This window comes from Staurois parvus, unplaced genomic scaffold (assembly GCF_062004578.1).
Source record: "Staurois parvus isolate SC_StPar_1 unplaced genomic scaffold, SC_StPar_1.0 ptg001664l, whole genome shotgun sequence".
NCBI classification, from domain to species: Eukaryota; Metazoa; Chordata; class Amphibia; order Anura; family Ranidae; genus Staurois; species Staurois parvus.
Window position 1 is genome coordinate 11,214 of NW_028319460.1, and position 18,388 is coordinate 29,601.

Consider the following 18,388-nt stretch of genomic DNA (forward strand, 5'->3'; position numbering starts at 1 on the left):
TATGGAGGGGGGGGGGGGTATTAAACAATCACACACACACTGATCAGAAACACCAGCAGAGGTAGGTGGTAGAGAAGATGGGAGGTGCAGAGGGGGTGAGTAGTGGTAGGCAGAGATAGGCAAGTGGTGGTAGAGATGGGTAATAGTAGCAGAGGTAGGCAGAGTGATAGGTAGGTGGTGGTAGAAGGGATAGGTGGCAGAGTGGGTAAGTAATGGTAGGTAGTAGTAGGGGGTAAGTGGCAGTGGTAGTTAGGTGGTAGGGTAGGTGGCAGAGGTAGCCAGTTTGGTAGGTAGTGGTACAAGTAGGTAGTAGTAGTAGAGTAGGCAGTAGAGTGGCAGAGTAGTAGTAGTAGAGTGGCAGAGGTAGGTAGGTGGTTGTGGTAGAAGTAGTAGTAGAGTAGGTGGCAGAGGTAGGTAATGGTAGTAGTAGAGTAGGTGGCAGATGTAAGTAGGTGGCTGTGGTAGAAGTAGTAGAGTAGGAAGAGGTAGGTAGTGGTGGTAGAAGTAGGTGGTAGCAGTAAAGTAGGTGGCAGAGATAAGTTGTGGTAGGTAGGTGGTTGAAGTAGTAGTAGAGTGGGTGGGAGAGGTAGGTAGGTGGTGGTAGAAGTGGGTAGGTGGCAGGAGTAGGTAGTGCAGTGTGCTCCGGTGTCCCCAGCAGTCAGCGCTGTACCGGCTACACAGAGCGATGTCCCGGGATTGGAATGGCCGCAGCCAGGTAATCGCTCCTAAGTCCATGGACAGCCCCGAGGAGCCATCAGAGTGCGGAGATCGGAGGCCGCTCCCCGGGAGAGGAGATCACTTACTGTTCGGGGCTCCTCCTGGCTGAGGACGGCGCGGATCCCAAAACGGTGTGAGTGTAGAGACGGTCGGGGCTCATTTCACGGCCAGGATGGGAGGTCTAATCAGCGGCACTCAGCCGGCAGGGTGGGGCAGGGCCGGGCACGCCCATTGGGTGGAGGATGGAGCTGGGTGGAGGCTGGGACCAGTCAACATTGACACTTTATAAATATATATTTACAGAGAGCCGCCGGCCATCCCCCCTCCTCCTCCTCCGATCTGTCTTCTCCGCATCACACTGCCCTATACACTGCACAACCAGGGGGACTACAGATCCCAGCAACACCCCAATACCAGAGCACGCTGCCCTATACACTGTACAACCAGGGGGACTACAGATCCCAGCAACCCCCCCCCCCAATACCAGAGCACGCTGTCCTATACACTGTACAACCAGGGGGACTACAGATCCCAGCAACACCCCCCCAATACCAGAACACGCTTCCCTTATCTACTGTACAACCAGGGGGACTACAGATCCCAGCAACAACCCCCCCCCCCCCCCCCAATACCAGAGCATGCTGCCCTATACACTGTACAACCAGGGGGACTACAGATCCCAGCAACACCCTCCCCAATACCAGAACACGCTGCCCTATACACTGTACAACAGATCCCATCAACACCCCCCCCCCCCCCCAATACCAGAACACGCTGCCCTATACACTGTACAACCAGGGGACTACATATCCCAGCAACACCCCCCCCCAATACCAGAACACGCTGCCCTATACACTGTACAACAGATCCCAGCAACACCCCCCCCCCCCCAATACCAGAACACGCTACCCTATACACTGTACAACAGATCCCAGCAACACCCCCCCCCCCAATACCAGAACACGCTACCCTATACACTGTACAACCAGGGGACTACATATCCCAGCAACACCCCCCCCCCCCAATACCAGAACACGCTGCCCTATACACTGTACAACCAGGGGGACTACAGATTCCAGCAACAACCCCCCCCCCCCAATACCAGAACACGCTGCCCTATACACTGTACAACCAGGGGGACAACAGATCCCAGCAACCCCCCCCCCCCCAATACCAGAACACGCTGCCCTATACACTGTACAACCAGGGGGACTACAGATTCCAGCAACACCCCCCCCCCCAATACCAGAACACGCTGCCCTATACACTGTACAACAGATCCCAGCAACACCCCCCCCCCCCAATACCAGAACACGCTGCCCTATACACTGTACAACCAGGGGGACTACAGATCCCAGCAACACCCCCCAATACCAGAGCACGCTGCCCTATACACTGTACAACCAGGGGGACAACAGATCCCAGCAACCCCCCCCCCCAATACCAGAACACGCTGCCCTATACACTGTACAACCAGGGGGACTACAGATCCCAGCAACACCCCCAATACCAGAGCACGCTGCCCTATACACTGTACAACCAGGGGGACTACAGATCCCAGCAACACCCCCAATACCAGAGCACGCTGCCCTATACACTGCACAACCAGGGGGACTACAGATCCCAGCAACACCCCCAATACCAGAACACGCTGCCCTATACACTGTACAACCAGGGGGACTACAGATCCCAGCAACACCCCCAATACCAGAGCACGCTGCCCTATACACTGTACAACCAGGGGGACTACAGATCCCAGCAACACCCCCCCCAATACCAGAGCACGCTGCCCTATACACTGTGCAACCAGGGGGACTACAGATCCCAGAAACACCCCCCCAATACCAGAACACGCTGCCCTATACACTGTACAACCAGGGAGACTACAGATCCCAGCAACACCCCCCCAATACCAGAACACGCTGCGCTATACACTGTACAACCAGGGGACTACAGATCCCAGCAACACCCCCAATACCAAAGCACGCTGCCCTATACACTGTACAACCAGGGGGACTACAGATCCCAGCAACACCCCCAATACCAAAGCACGCTGCCCTATACACTGTACAACCAGGGAGACTACAGATCCCAGCAACACCCCCCCAATACCAGAGCACGCTGCGCTATACACTGTACAACCAGGGGGACTACAGATCCCAGCAACACCCCCAATACCAGAGCACGCTGCCCTATACACTGTACAACCAGGGGGACTACAGATCCCAGCAACACCCCCAATACCAGAGCACGCTGCCCTATAAACTGTACAACCAGGGGGACTACAGATCCCAGCAACACCTCCAATACCAGAGCACGCTGCCCTATACACTGTACAACCAGGGGGACTACAGATCCCAGCAACAACCCCCCCCCCCCAATACCAGAGCACGCTGCCCTATACACTGTACAACAGATCCCATCAACACCCCCCCCCCCCCAATACCAGAACACGCTGCCCTATACACTGTACAACCAGGGGGACTACAGATCCCAGCAACACCCCCAATAGCAGAGCACACTGCCCTATATACTGTACAACCAGGGGGACTACAGATCCCAGCAACACCCCTCAATACCAGAGCACGCTGCCCTATATACTGTACAACCAGGGGGACTACAGATCCCAGCAACACCCCTCAATACCAGAGCACGCTGCCCTATACACTGTACAACCAGGGGGACAACAGATCCCAGCAACCCCCCCCCCCCCAATACCAGAACACGCTGCCCTATACACTGTACAACCAGGGGGACTACAGATCCCAGCAACACCCCCAATACCAGAGCACGCTGCCCTATACACTGTACAACCAGGGGGACTACAGATCCCAGCAACACCCCCAATACCAGAGCACGCTGCCCTATACACTGTACAACCAGGGGGACTACAGATCCCAGCAACACCCCCAATACCAGAGCACGCTGCCCTATACACTGCACAACCAGGGGGACTACAGATCCCAGCAACACCCCCAATACCAGAGCACGCTGCCCTATACACTGTACAACCAGGGGGACTACAGATCCCAGCAACACCCCCCCAATACCAGAACACGCTGCGCTATACACTGTACAACCAGGGGGACTACAGATCCCAGCAACACCCCCAATACCAGAGCACGCTGCCCTATACACTGTACAACCAGGGGGACTACAGATCCCAGCAACACCCCCAATACCAGAGCACGCTGCCCTACACACTGTACAACCAGGGGGACTACAGATCCCAGCAACACCCCCAATACCAGAGCACGCTGCCCTATACACTGTACAACCAGGGGGACTACAGATCCCAGCAACACCCCCAATACCAGAGCACGCTGCCCTATACACTGCACAACCAGGGGGACTACAGATCCCAGCAACACCCCCAATACCAGAGCACGCTGCCCTATACACTGCACAACCAGGGGGACTACAGATCCCAGCAACACCCCCAATACCAGAGCACGCTGCCCTATACACTGTACAACCAGGGGGACTACAGATCCCAGCAACACCCCCCAATACCAGAACACGCTGCGCTATACACTGTACAACCAGGGGGACTACAGATCCCACCACCACCAACACCCCCAATACCAGAGCACGCTGCCCTATACACTGTACATCCAGGGGGACTACAGATCCCAGCAACACCCCCAATACCAGAGCACGCTGCCCTATAAACTGTACAACCAGGGGGACTACAGATCCCAGCAACAACCCCCCCCCCCCCCAATACCAGAACACGCTGCCCTATACACTGTACAACCAGGGGGACTACAGATCCCAGCAACGCCCCCCTCCCCCAATACCAGAGCACGCTGCCCTATACACTGTACAACAGATCCCATCAACACCCCCCCCCATACCAGAACACGCTGCCCTATACACTGTACAACCAGGGGGACTACAGATCCCAGCTACCCCCCCCCCCCCCAATACCAGAACACGCTGCCCTATACACTGTACAACCAGGGGGACTACAGATCCCAGCAACAACCCCCCCCCCCCAATACCAGAGCACGCTGCCCTATACACTGTACAACCAGGGGGACTACAGATCCTAGCAACACCCCCAATACCAGAGCACGCTGCCCTATACACTGTACAACCAGGGGGACTACAGATCCCAGCAACACCCCCAATACCAGAGCACGCTGCCCTTTACACTGTACAACCAGGGGGACTACAGATCCCAGCAACGCCCCCCTCCCCCAATACCAGAGCACGCTGCCCTATACACTGTACAACAGATCCCATCAACACCCCCCCCCCCCATACCAGAACACGCTGCCCTATACACTGTACAACCAGGGGGACTACAGATCCCAGCTACCCCCCCCCCCCAATACCAGAACACGCTGCCCTATACACTGTACAACCAGGGGGACTACAGATCCCAGCAACAACCCCCCCCCCCAATACCAGAGCACGCTGCCCTATACACTGTACAACCAGGGGGACTACAGATCCTAGCAACACCCCCAATACCAGAGCACGCTGCCCTATACACTGTACAACCAGGGGGACTACAGATCCCAGCAACACCCCCAATACCAGAGCACGCTGCCCTTTACACTGTACAACCAGGGGACTACAGATCCCAGCAACACCCCCCCTATACCAGAACATGCTGCGCTATACACTGTACAACCAGGGGGGACTACAGATCCCAGCAACACCCCCAATACCAGAGTACGCTGCCCTATACACTGTACAACCAGGGGGACTACAGATCCCAGCAACACCCCCAATACCAGAGCACGCTGCCCTATACACTGTACAACCAGGGGGACTACAGATCCCAGCAACACCCCCAATACCAGAGCACGCTGCCCTATACACTGTACAACAGATCCCATCAACACCCCCCCCCCCCCCCAATACCAGAACACGCTGCCCTATACACTGTACAACCAGGGGGACTACAGATCCCAGCAACACCCCCTCCCCCAATACCAGAACACGCTGCCCTATACACTGTACAACAGATCTCAGCAACACCCCCAATACCGGAACACGCTGCCCTATACACTGTACAACCAGGGGGACTACAGATCCCAGCAACACCCCCAATACCAGAGCACGCTGCCCTATAAACTGTACAACCAGGGGGACTACAGATCCCAGCAACAACCCCCCCCCCCAATACCAGAACACGCTGCCCTATACACTGTACAACCAGGGGGACTACAGATCCCAGCAACACCCCCCTCCCCCAATACCAGAGCACGCTGCCCTATACACTGTACAACAGATCCCATCAACACCCCCCCCCCATACCAGAACACGCTGCCCTATACACTGTACAACCAGGGGGACTACAGATCCCAGCAACACCCCCAATACCAGAGCACGCTGCCCTATACACTGTACAACAGATCCCATCAACACCCCCCCCCCCCAATACCAGAACACGCTGCCCTATACACTGTACAACCAGGGGGACTACAGATCCCAGCAACACCCCCTCCCCCAATACCAGAACACGCTGCCCTATACACTGTACAACAGATCTCAGCAACACCCCCAATACCGGAACACGCTGCCCTATACACTGTACAACCAGGGGGACTACAGATTCCAGCAACAACCCCCCCCCCCCCAATACCAGAACACGCTGCCGTATACACTGTACAACCAGGGGGACTACAGATCCCAGCAACACCCCCCTCCCCCCCCCCCAATACCAGAACACGCTGCCCTATACACTGTACAACCAGGGGGACTACAGAGCCCAGCAACCCCCCCCCCCAATACCAGAGCACGCTGCCCTATACACTGTACAACCAGGGGGACTACAGATCCCAGCAACACCCCCCAATACCAGAACACGCTGCCCTATACACTGTACAGCCAGGGGGACTACAGATCCCAGCAACACCCCCCAATACCAGAACACGCTGCCCTATACACTGTAAAACCAGGGGGACTACAGATCCCAGCAACACCCCCAATACCAGAGCACGCTGCCCTATACACTGCACAACCAGGGGGACTACAGATCCCAGCAACCCCCCCCCCCCCATACCAGAACACGCTGCCCTATGCACTGTACAACCAGGGGGACTACAGATCCCAGCAACACCCCCCAATACCAGAACACGCTGGCCTATACACTGTACAGCCGGGGGGACTACAGATCCCAGCAACACCCCCCATTACCAGAACACGCTGCCCTATACACTGTACAGCCAGGGGGACTACAGATCCCAGCAACACCCCCAATACCAGAACACGCTGCCCTATACACTGCACAACCAGGGGGACTACAGATCCCAGCAACACCCCCAATACCAGAACACGCTGCCCTATACACTGTACAACCAGGGGGACTACAGATCCCAGCAACACCCCCCTCCCCCCCCCAATACCAGAGCACGCTGCCCTATACACTGTACAACCAGGGGGACTACAGATCCCAGCAACACCCCCTGCCCCCCCAATACCAGAACACGCTGCCCTATACACTGTACAACCAGGGGGACTACAGAGCCCAGCAACCCCCCCCCCCCCAATACCAGAGCACTCTGCCCTATACACTGTACAACCAGGGGGACTACAGATCCCAGCAACACCCCCCCCCCCCCAATACCAGAACACGCTGCCCTATACACTGTACAACCAGGGGGACAGATCCCAGCAACACCCCCAATACCAGAACACGCTGCCCTATACACTGTACAACCAGGGGGACAGATCCCAGCAACACCCCCAATACCAGAACACACTGCGCTATACACTGTACAGCTAGGGAGACTACAGATCCCAGCAACCCCTCCCCGCTGTGATTGGCCAAAGCATTGCACATGACCAGTGCATTGTGGGGCGCAGTGCATTGTGACCAATCGCAGTGCATTGTGGGGCATTGTGACGAACGCCCTTATGGTTCGTAATTTGTAATTAACTTACATGTATCAATTACCAGGTGCTGACAATATAGAAATCACACCGGCAACCAGTTAAATTGGTGAAAAATTTACTCAACCTTTCTGTTGTGTGACTCTGTGTGCCACATGGAGCTTAGAGAAGAGAAAGAGCAGCAAATAATTGAGGATTTGAGAACAAAAATTGTGGAAAAGCATGGACAATCTCAAGGTTACAAGTCCATCTCCAGAAATCTTAATGTTCCTGTGTCCACTGTGCACAACATTGTCAAGAAGTTTACAGCCCATGGCACTGTAGCTTATCTCCCTGGATGTGGACGAAAGAGAAAAAAAAAAGATCAAAGATTGCAATGAACGATTGTTTGAATGGTGGAAAAAGAGCCTCGATCAACTTCCAGACAAATTCAATCTGACCTTCAGGCACAGGGTACAACTGTGTCAGCTTGCACTGTACGTTGCCATCTGAATGAAAAGGGATGCTATGGTAGGAGACCCAGGAGGACCCCACTGCTGACACAAACATAAAAAAGCCAGACTGGAGTTTGCCAAAACTTACCTGAGGAAGCCAAAATCCTTTTGGGAGAATGTGCTGTGGACAGACGAAACAAAATTACAGCTTATTGGTAAAGCCCATCATTCTAGTTTTCAGGAAAATTAATGAGGCCTTTAAAGAAAATAATACATAAGAATGTTTCAGGCACTGGATGTCTTGACTGTGCATGGCATTATGAAATCTGAAGACTACTAAAGAATTCTGGGGTACAATGTAGGGCCCAGTGTCAGACAGCAGGACAATGACCCAAAGCACATGGGACAAAGCACCTAGAAATGGTTTCAGACAAAGCACTGGAGAGTACGGAACTGGCCAGCAATGAGTCCAGATCTCAATCCCATAGAGCACCTGTGGAGAGAACTCAAAACAGCAGTTGGTAAAAGGAACCCTTCCAATCTGAGAGACCTGGAACAGTTGGCGAAAGAAGAGTGCTCCAAAATTCCAGGAGAGGTGTAAGAAACTCATTGATGGTTACAGGAAGCCATTGATTTCAGGGTGTGCTACCAAATATTAAATTGAGGGTGCTAATAATTTTGTCCAGTCCATTTTTGGGGGTTTGCGTGGAATGTGGCAGTTTTGGCTTTTTGTTTCTCCACTTTTTTTCTGTCTTACCAATACAAACAAAAGAAATAAACATGAGAATGTCTAAACATTTGTAATTGCAACAATTTTCTGGGCGAAATGGTGCATTATCTGATAGAAATCTGACAGTCATTCCACAGATCTTCAATGGGGTTTAAGCCTGGGCTCTGACTAGGCCATACAAGGATATTCACCTTTTTTCTCCTTCAATCACTGTGTGAAGGTAAATCTTCTTCCCATTGTCAACTTTCTGGCAGAGGGCAGCAGATTTTCTTCAAGAATTTTATGTTATTTTGCTCCGTCCATTTTTCCTTCTATTCTGACAAGTGCTCCAGTCCCTACTGTAGAGAAACACCCCCATAACCGGATATTGCCACCTCCATGCTTTACTGCAGGAATGGTATTATTTGGATGGTGAGCTGTACTGGATTTCCTCCAGACATATTGTTTAGTGTTGAGGCCAAATAATTCAATTTTAGTCTCATAGGACCAGAACACGTCTTTACTTGTGACCTCAGAATCTTCAAGGTGCGTTTTCGCAAAGCTCAGTCATGACTGCATGTGGCCTTTCTTGAGGAGTGGCTTTTTTCTTGCAACCCTCCCATACAAGCCACATTTGGGGAGAATTCATGATATTTTTGACACATGCACATCTCTTTGTCAAACATTCCTGCAACTGCTTCAGAGTTGCTGTAGGCCTCTTGGTAGCCTCTCCGACCAGTTTCCTCCTGGCTTTTTCATCCAGTTTGGAGCAATGTCCTGATCCAGGGAAGGTCTGTGTACCAAATACCTTCCACTTCTTAGTAATAGACTTCACTTCAACTTTATTCCAGAAATCGTTTGACAGTGCCTTGCCACTCATAGTTGATTGTTTGCTTCGGTTGCACTATCAAGGACTGAAATGCTCCAGGAAAGCTCCTTTCATGCTGAGCTAATCAAAATAAACACAATCACAGCTGAACGTCATATGGCATTGTGTGCCATTAGGAAGGTGTTTAGCTACACCTGATTGATTTTACAAGTCATTTTTAGGAGGGGGGGGTCCTTTTTCCAACTTAGTGATTCTGTTTTTGAATTTTTTTCTGACTTGTTGGTGTTATATCTTTCACTTGGATGTTGTATGTTGCACTGAAATACGGCTGGATATAGCAAACACTGTCTGACTTCATTTCAGACTGCAAAGCTACAAAATGTGATTACTTTAAAGGGAGCGATTCTCTTCTATACCCACTGAATGTGTGTAATGTGTGTGGGTGGTGGTGGTATCATTGTATATATGTGTGGGTGGTGATGGTATCAGTGTATATATGTGTGGGTGGTGGTGATGGTATCCGTGTATATATGTGTGGGTAGCAGGGGCGGACTGACCATTTGGAAACTCAGGCACTGCCCGAGGGCCCGGTGTCAGTAGGGGGCCCCATGAGATGCCCCTGGTACCTTTTTCATAGGCTTTTTTGAGTTTGGGCAAGGACACAGGGGCCCCATGATCCCCTATTGCCCGGGGGCCCCATGAGTTGTCAGTTCGCCCCTAGTGGGTAGTGGTGGTATCAGTGTATACAGTATATGTGTGGGTGGTGGTGGTGGTATCAGTGTATATATGTGTGGGTGGTGGTATCAGTATGCATGTGGTTCATGATGGTTGGACTATCATTGTGTATGTGTATGGGTGGTGGTATCAGTATACAGTTGCAAGAAAAAGTATGTGAACCCCTTGGGATTATGTGGAGTTTTGCATGAATTGGGCATAAAATGTGCTCTGAACGTCATCTAAGTCACAACAATAGAAGAACACAGTCTGCTGAACATAATACTACACAAACATTAGATGTTGCCATGGTTTAATTGCACATAACATGTAAACATTCACAGTGCAGGGAGGAAAAAGTATGTGAACCTTTGGACTTAATAACTGATTGACCCTCCTTTGGCAGCAATAACCTCAACCAAACGTTTCCTGTAGTTGCAGATCAGACCTGCACAACGATCTGGAGTAATTTTGGACCACTCCTCTTCAAAAAACTGTTTCAGTGTAGCAATATTCTTGGGATGTCTGGTGTGAATCACTCTCTTAAGGTCATGCCACAGTATTTCATTCGGGTTGAGGTCAGGACTCTGACTGGGCCACTCCAGAAGGCGTATTCTGTGCTGTTGCAGCCATTGTTTTGTTGAATTACTTGTATGCTTTGGGTCATTGTCCTGTTGCATCACCCGTCCTCTGCGGAGCTTCAGTTGGCGGACAGATGGTCGTAAGTTTTCCTGCAAAATGTCTTGATAAACTCTGGAATTCATTTTCCCATCAATGACAACAATCCATCCAGGCCCTGAGGCAGCAAAGCAGCCCCAAACCATGATGCTCCCTCCGCCAGGTTTTACAGTGGGGATGAGGTTTTGATGTTGGTGTGCTGGGCCTTTTTTTCTCCACACATAGTGTTGTGTGTTCTTCCCAAACAACTCAATCTTGGTTTCATCTGTCCACAGTATATTTTGCCAGTAGTGCTGTGGAACATCCAGGTGCTCTTTTGCAAACTTCAAACGTGCTGCAATCTTCTTTTTGGACAGCAATGGCTTCCTCCGTGGTGTCCTCCCATGTACTCCATTCTTGTTTAATCTTTTCCTTATTGTAGATGTGTCAACAAAAATGTTAGCATGTGCCAGAGATTTCTGTAGGTCTTTAGCTGACACTCTGGGATTCTTCTTTACTTCATGCAGCATTCTGCGCTGTGCTCTTGCAGTCATTTTTACAGGACGACCACGCCTAGGGAGAGTAGCAACAGTGCTAAACTTTCTCCATTTGTAGACAGTCTGTCTTACCGTGGACACATGAACATCAAGGCTTTTGGAGATACTTTTGTAACCCTTTTCAGCTTCATGCAAGTCAACAATTCTTGATCGTAGGTCTTCTGAGAGCTCTTTTCTGCGAGGCATGGTTCACATCAGACAGTGCTTCTTGAAACCAGTAAACCCAAAACAGGTGTGTGTTTTATAAGGGCAGGACAGCTGTCAGCAACACATCCAATATCATCACACTGATTGGAGTCAAGGTTGGCTCACTCCTGGCTTCAATTAGCTCTGGGAGAAGTCCTTAAGCTAGGGCCTCACATACTTTTTCCTCCCTGCACTGTGAATGTTTAAATGTTATGTGCAATTAAACCATGGCCACATCTAATGTTTGTGTAGTATTATGTTCAGCAGACTGTGTTCTTCTATTGTTGTGACTTAGATGACGTTCAGAGCACATTTTATGCAAAACTCCACGTAATCCCAAGGGGTTCACATACTTTTTCTTGCAACTGTATATGTTTGTGAATAGTAGTGAGGTATCAATATATATGTATGTGTGTGTGGGGGGGGGGTATCAGTGTATATGGTGGTAGAATCAGTGTGTATGTATGTATGTATGTAGGAGGTATCATTGCATATGTGGATAGTGGTGGTGGGGTATCAGTGTATATGCAGTGTGTGTGGTGCTATCAGTATATACGTGTGGTGGTGGTATCCTTTTATGTGTGTGTGGGTGATAGTGGTATTATTAATTACCTGTGTGGATGTGGTGGTTCTATCAATATATATATTGGTGGTGGATCTAACACTGCATGTGTGAGTGGTGGTGGCGGCATCAGCATATATGTGTGTTGGTAGTGGTATTGCTGTATATATGGGTGTTGGTGGTAATGGTATCGGTGTATATGTGAGTGTTGGTGGGATTATCATTGTGCATATGTGTGTGGTGGTATCTGTATATATGTATGTGGGAACTGGTATCATATATACATGTGATGGCAGTCAATATGTACACTATGTTGCCAAAAGTATTGGGACACCCCTCCAAATCATTGGATTCAGGTGTTCTGATCACCTCCATGGCCACAGGTGTATAAAATCAAGCACCTAGACATGCAGATTGCTTCTACAGACATTTGTGAAAGAATGGGTCACTCTCAGGAGCTCAGTGAATTCCAGCGTGGTACCGTGATAGGTTACCACCTGTGCAATAAGTCCATCCGGGAAATTTCCTTTCTACTAAATAGTCCATGATTAACTGTTAGTGGTATTATAACAAAGTGGAAGCAACAGCAACTCAGCCACAAAGTGGTAGGCCACGTAAAATGACAGAGCGGGGTCAGAGCATGATGAAGCGCACAGTGCACAGAAGTCACCAACTGTTTGCAGAGTCAATAGCTAAAGACCTCCAAACTTGGTGTGGTCTTCAGATTAGCATAACAACCATGCGTAGAGAGCTTCATGGAATGGGTTTCTATGGCCGAGCAGCTGCATCCAAGCCTTACATCACCTAGTGCAATGCAAAGCATCAGATGTAGTGGTGTAAAGCACGCAACCACTGGACTCTGGGGCAGTGGAGATGTGTTCTCTGGAGTGACGAATCACTCCTCTCTTTCTGGCAATCCGATGGACGTGTCTGGTTTTGGCGGTTGCCAGGAGAAGGTACTTGCCTGACTGCAAAGAGCTTCAAATGCATCCGAAGTGCGTTTTTGTGGTGTGAACTGGCCCTTATTATAGGTGATTGTGCAAAAACCTTTGCACAATCACCTATAATAAATAAAATGATAATACTCCTAAATGGAACTTAAACACATATCAAAATGATAGACTGAACCCTTGCGCCAAAGAAATAACAATCAAATAAATGCTGCTGTTCAAAAATGACAAAACATCAAACAAAACTCATAATATAACAGTGCAAATATTAATGCAAAATAAAATATATTATAATTTATTTAGCATTATTATTTGCGCTGTATTATATTATGAGTTTTGTTTGACATATCAAAATTGTTGCTACTATGTCTCAATATGATCGCGCCACACATACGTATATCAATAAACGATAAAACCCAGGACAGCGCTACATTCAAAACATCATAGTTCTCACATGTAACAAGTCCTTCTTAACATCCAGTTTATCAGTCCCATCCAAGTGCACAGAACAGTGATATCACCGTCTTGTAAGATACTGCCACCTTCAGCCTCTCACCTTATTAGGAAGACCTACTTGTAACTTCGGACGAATTGCGCCTTTAACCCTTTTTCCCTGGGTTATGGGGATAGTCCTCCCGAATAGATGAGAGGCTGAAGGTGGTGGTATAGCCCAAGGTGGTGATATCACATTTACCTGTTTTGTGCACTTGGATGGGACTAATAAACAGTTTGGATATTAAGAAGGATTTGTTACATATGAGGACTATGATTATTTTTATTATTATTATACAGTATTTATAAAGCGCCAATAGTTCGCTTAGCGCTGTACATTACAAAGGGGGACAGAACATGTGACAGAACAACAATACAATGCAAAACATGAGGGGATTGAGGGCCCTGCTCTTTCGAGCTTACAATCTAGGAGGGAAGGGATGGTGGCACAGGAGGAGATAGCTGTGGGGGATGGAGTGGTAGGTAGAGTGGAGGAGGTCGGCAAGTTAGCAGGGGGTGGGGTAGGCTTCCCTGAAGAGATGGGTTTTCAGGGTGCGCCGAGAGGAGAGTAGGTGATAATTTGATGGGTTGTGGCAGAGAGTTCCAGAGGATGGGTGACACCCTGGAGAAGTCCTGGAGGCGGGCATGGGAGGAGACCAGGGAACTAGAGAGAAGGAGGTCTTGTGAGGAGCGGAGTGTGCGTGCTGGGCGGTACTTGGATATTAGGTCAGTGATGTAGTTCGGGGCAGTATGGTGGATGGCTTTGTACGTCAGCGCTAGGATTTTGAATTTGATCCGTTGGGCAATCGGAAGCCAGTGGAGGGATTGGCAGAGGGGGGTGGCGGAGATGGAGTGGTTGGAAAGGTGAATGAGTCTGGCAGCCGTATTCAGGATGGACTGAAGCGGGGATAGCCAGCGGCGAGGCAGGCCAGTGAGGAGGGAATTGCAGTAGTCAATTCGTGATATGATGAGGGAGTGGATGAGCTGTTTAGTGGTTTCTGGGGTTAGGAACGTGCGTATTTTGGCGATGTTGCGGAGGTGGAGTCTGCACGAGTTTGTTAAAGATTGGACTTGGGGCTGGAAGGATAGGTTGGAGTCCAGAATGACACCAAGTACTCTGGCCTACGGGGCGGGTTTAATGTGGCATTCTTGGATGTGATAAAGAAGTCAATGGGGGGTGGTGCCCGGGCTGGGGGAAGACCAGAAACTCGGTTTTGGAGAGGTTCAGTTTAAGGAAGTGGAGCGACATCCAGTCCGATATGTCGCTCAGTAGGTGGAGACTGAGGTGGTGAGGTGAGGGGTTGAGAGACAGATTTGTGTGTCGTCGGCATATAGGTGGTAGTTGAAGCCGTGAGAGTGTATGAGTTGGCCAAGGGAGGAGGTGTAGATGGAGAAGAGAAGGGGCCCGAGGACGGAGCCTTGAGGGACCCCAACAGAGAGGGGGAGTGAGGGGGAGGTGGTAGCATTATAGGTAACGCTGAAAGAGCGTTGTGACAGATAGGATGACAGCCAGGAGAGAGCAGAATCTCCGAGGCCGAGGGAGTGTAGTTTTTTGAGGAGGAGGGGGTGGTCAACTGTGTCGAAGGCCGCAGAGAGGTCAAGGAGTAGGAGCACTGAATAGTGGCCATGATATTTTGAATGTAGCACTGTCCTGGGTTTTATTGTTTAACAATAAGATTGTATTCCAAAACTGAGCTCATACTATTCCCTCCAGCCCGTGCCCCCACCCCTGACTTTTCCATCAAGATCAATAACACAATCATCAGTCCCTCCCCTCATGCCAGGTTACTAGGTGTAATCCTGGACTCCCATCTGTCCTTTCAGTCCCAAATCCAATCACTATCCAAATCTTGTAGACTTCACATCCGCAGCATCTCCAAGATATGCCTGTTCTTAACCTCGGAAACCACTAAGCAACTTATTCACTCCCTTGTTATATCTCACCTTATTGTAACTCCCTCCTCATTGGCCTACCTAATCGCAGGCTATCCCCTCTTCAGTCTATCATGATTACTGCTGCCAGACTCATCCACCTTACTAACCATTCTGTATCTGCCACCCCTCTCTGCCAATCCCTCCATAGGCCTCCCATTGCCCAACGGATAAAATTCAAAACATTAACAACATATAAAGCCATTTATAACTCTGCCCCAAATTACATCACCAATCTTGTCTCCAAATACCACCCAAACTGTAGTCTCCGCTCCTCTCAGGATCTTCTCCTCCCATGCTCATATCCAGGACTTCTCCAGAGCTTCCCCCATCCTCTGGAACTCTCTACCACAATTTATCAGGCTATCGCCTACTCTGCTCACTTTTAGGCACTCTCTGAAAACCTCTCTCTTCAGGGAGGCCTATCCTGCCCTCAGCTAATAATTGAATCTTCTACTCTTCCAACCAGTCCATCACCCACAGTTACTACCTTTTGTACCACTAGCCCCTCCCTCTTAGATTGTAAGCTCCAACGAACAGCTCCTATCCCTCTTGTATTGAACTGTATTGTCTCCCGTTATATTGTAAAGTGCTGAGCAAACTGTTGGCGCTATATAAATCCTGTATAATATTGTTAATGTATAGTTATGTTTGTGTCGATACTGGTTAGCCATCCTTGAATACCCCGTGTCCAGGGGTGAACTGACCATTTGAAAACTCGGGCACTGCCCGAGGGCCCGGGGTCAGTAGGGGGCCCCATGAGATGCCCCTAGTACCTTTTTCATAGGCTTTTTTGAGTTTGGGCAAGGACACAGGGGCACCATGATCCTCTATTGCCCGGGTGCCCCATGAGTTGTTAGTCCGCCCCTGCCCGTGTCTATATATATACACACACACACCTTTTTTTTTCATGCTTCTATCAGTATATATGTATGGTGGTGGTGGCACCAGCATCCACGTATTTATATTTGTTAGGGACAGGTGTAAGATTAACTAATTATACCAAAGCAGGTACTAGTGATCATCAATTTCATATGTAGGTTGAAACTCAGACAATAACTGAAAAAGAAACAGCTGTGTGGGAGGCTTAAAACTGGGTGATGAGCAGCCAAACTCTGCTACTAAGGTGAGGTTGTGGAAGATAGCTTCATCTCACAGGTCATAAACCATGGTAAGACTGAATACAGCAACAAAACCCGAGGTAGTTATACTGCATCAGCAAGGTCTCTCCCAGGCAAAGATTTCAAAGCAGACTGGGCTTTAAGATATGCTGTTCAAGCTCTTTTGAAGAAGCACAAAGAAATGGGCAATGTTGAGGACCGTGGACACAATGGTTGGCTAAGGAAACATATCATACTTCACTTTGACATCCGAAGATGTCTAGCAGTGCCATCCGCACAAAACTGGCGGAAACCAGTGGGACCCAGTTACACCCATCTACTCTCCAAAAAGTATGGCCAGAAGCGGTCTTCATGGAATAATTGCAGGCAAATAGCCATACCTCTGACAAAGAAACAAGGCTAAGCGACTAAACCATACACTGAAACATAGGAACTGGGGTACAGAAAAATGGCAGCAGGTGCTCTGGACTGATAAGTCGATATTTGAAATATTTGGCTGTAGCATGAGGCAGTTTGTTCATCAAGGGCTGAAGAGCCATACAATAATGAATGTCAGCAGGCAACAGTGAAGCGTGGTGGAGGTTCCTTGCAAGTTTGGGGCTGCATTTCTGCAAATTAAGTTTGAAATTTGGTCAGGATCAATGGTGTCCTCAATGCTGAGAAATGCAGGCAGATCTTTATCTATCATGCCATACCATCAAAGTGACTTGTGATTGGCCCCAAATTTATTGTGCAGCAGGACATCGACCCCAAACATACAGCCAAATGTTATTAACAACTATCTTCAGTGTAAAGAAGAACACTGAGTCCTGAAAGTGATGGTTTGGCCCCCACAAAGCCCTGATCTCAACATCGAGTCTGTCTGGGATTACATGAAGAGACAGAAGGATTTGAGGTAGCCTACATCCACAGAAGATCGGTGGTTACTTCTCCAAGATGTTTGGAACAACCTACCTGCTGAGTTCCTTCTAAAACTGTGTGCAAGTGTACCTAGAAGAATTGATGCTGTTTGTAAGGCAAAGGGTGGGCACATCAAATTATTAACACTTCACTTTCTGAAAGCTTTCTGAATTTACAGCATTCACTCCTGCCTAAAACATTTTCTCAGTACTGTATGTGTGTGGTGGCATCCATGTATATTGCATGATATCATTAATTACCTGTGTGGGTGGTGGTGCTTCTATCAGTATACTGTACATGTGGGTGGTGGGATTATCACTGTATGTGTGGGTGGTGGACAGGTATCAGTATATACTGTATGTGTGTGGGTGATGGTGCGATTTCTGAAGATTTTCAACGATTTCATGCGATTTGCATTGTGATTTCCATTATATTCTATGTATGTGAAATCGCAATAAACTGCAGAAAAAGCAATTTAAGAACTACTTTAGAAATCGCGCTGCAACAAATCGCACATGTTAAGACACTGACATTCACTAGATGTGATTTCAGGTGCAATTTTAATTCTCACCTGAAATCACACCGATATGACCAGGCACTTTAGAAATGGACTATTTACACAAGATCTGTGGCTTTGTTGGCAGCTATTTCTACTGCAGCCCCAATGCATAGACAAGGCAAAATGCCCGATTTCCTCAGTGTTGCTGTGGTGTGTGCTGCACCTGCATAGGAGTCAATAGAGCCTTAGGCTTTGTTCATACAGTGCATTGCAGGAAGGT

At 49.2% G+C, this 18,388-nt stretch overlaps 1 long non-coding RNA gene across 1 annotated transcript; it reads left to right on the forward strand.

Annotated features, from left to right (window-relative positions):
* The first annotated feature begins 100 nt into the window (after window positions 1-100).
* Window positions 101-8,795, forward strand: LOC149434831 (uncharacterized). Its single transcript, XR_016308611.1, has 2 exons — window positions 101-848; window positions 7,634-8,795. It is a non-coding gene; the product is annotated as an uncharacterized LOC149434831 (long non-coding RNA).
* Window positions 8,796-18,388: the final 9,593 nt, after the last annotated feature.